Below are 1,580 nucleotides of genomic sequence, written 5' to 3'. Positions count from 1 at the left end.
CTTTAGAAGATGTTCACACCGATTCAAAACCAAGTTCTACACACTCATTTTAAGGTCTACTTGAAAGAAAAATTATACTTTTACATTAATATTAAGGACATGGATTTACTAGGTCCTCAAAGTTTCCTATCACAGAATCAACTGAAAGTTATGTTTAATACACAAAACAAAGCACAATGAAATGAATATGTTACGCGTGCTTTTTTGTTCATGATGGGAGTGGCCAAGAAATTTTTCATATTTATAAGGTAAATAGTTTAAATTCAAACAGACGCCTCATTTCTTATCTATTTTTATTTAAAAATGAGTAAGATATGAGGCATTAAAGGTTGAATAATAATAAGATTAACAATAAACAATTATCATTTCAACAAAATAAAATATGTATTGTATATTTGTAATTTAACCCAATTCTATAATGAAACACTTTAATTGGTCTTTTGAACTTATATTATATCATTTTGGTAATATCTCAGTTTTTCTACCCAATTTGTAGGATGGGTGCTTGAACCTTCATTTAAAGTTTTCTTGTATTATATGCGTAGGTTATTGTCATAGAGTAACCAACAACTTACTTCACGACCATAAGAGAACGATTACAGTCATTCAATTGTTGATAAAGGCATTTGTTTGGGTTTATAATTGAAGTCACAAAGCCACATCCTTACAAAAAATATCAAAGTCACACAAGGCAGGAAATCCTAATAAAAAGTATTGTGAAGCTTTTTCTATTATCATTTGATTTCTACGAACTCCGACCTAAATTACTCTATTGTAATTTAACATATTTTTTGTTCCTATGTTCATTATAATGTTTGATTTAGTGCGTTAGGGATTTCTTATAATTCTTATGTGTTGCAGAATTGAGAGATAAACTCACTCATGAAGATCTAGAAAGTATTTGGTTCTGTTATACTTCACAAACTTCTGTAGATCAACATCAGGATTGACAATGGTATTTAATGCTTATAAAATATAAAAATTAATTATCATTCTTCCATGTCGGATATCCTTTTTTTTTTATCCTCCATCGTTGCTCTCCACCGTTATACGAATATTGTTTTAAAAAAAATGTTCTCATTGGATTATAAAATAAGTTCCTGTAACTTAAAATAGTTTAAAATAAGAGGTACGAGCTCTAAACAAGTTTTTAAATCCTACTGCAGGATGTGTGGGTGCTCACTGTAATTGAATATATATCTCACTACTCAGGAATTAAGTGATAATAACAATTGGTAAGCAATTTTTCAGATTATCAATTAAAAAAAAAAAAAAAAAAAAAAAAAAACGTGCCAGCTGAAAAATACACTTGTATTTTTTTCATTATCAAAATGAAAATTTGGAATGAGGTGGGGGGCTATGACGTCACTGTTGATACAGATAGTATTATGTCCTATATCATTTTAAACCAATAATTTTAAAATCCATACTTAATGCATTGTAAGGCACCACAAATTAAGCAAAGTTGTGCCCGGTTCAACTTCAGCACTTTTATAGGTGGCGGTTCTTTCATTTGAACGGTTTGGGCCCGGATCTTGGTTCGGGTTTATCGGTGTATGTTCATTTTTATTATTTTTATA

At 29.6% G+C, this 1,580-nt stretch overlaps 1 long non-coding RNA gene across 2 annotated transcripts; it reads left to right on the top strand.

The window, feature by feature from the left end:
• Positions 1–1,288, top strand: LOC121131381 (uncharacterized). Of its 2 annotated transcripts, none has more exons than XR_005869041.2 (2): positions 1–248; positions 546–1,288. It is a non-coding gene; the product is annotated as an uncharacterized lncRNA (long non-coding RNA). The 2 variants fall into 2 exon arrangements; XR_005869042.2 differs by having other exon boundaries at positions 497–1,288.
• The last annotated feature ends 292 nt before the right edge of the window (positions 1,289–1,580 follow it).

The sequence above is a fragment of the Lepeophtheirus salmonis genome, unplaced genomic scaffold, assembly GCF_016086655.4.
Source record: "Lepeophtheirus salmonis unplaced genomic scaffold, UVic_Lsal_1.4 unplaced_contig_5102_pilon, whole genome shotgun sequence".
Classification (NCBI taxonomy): Eukaryota; Metazoa; Arthropoda; class Copepoda; order Siphonostomatoida; family Caligidae; genus Lepeophtheirus; species Lepeophtheirus salmonis.
The sequence above is the reverse complement of the archived record's forward strand: the minus strand, read 5'-3'. Positions and strand labels throughout refer to the sequence as shown.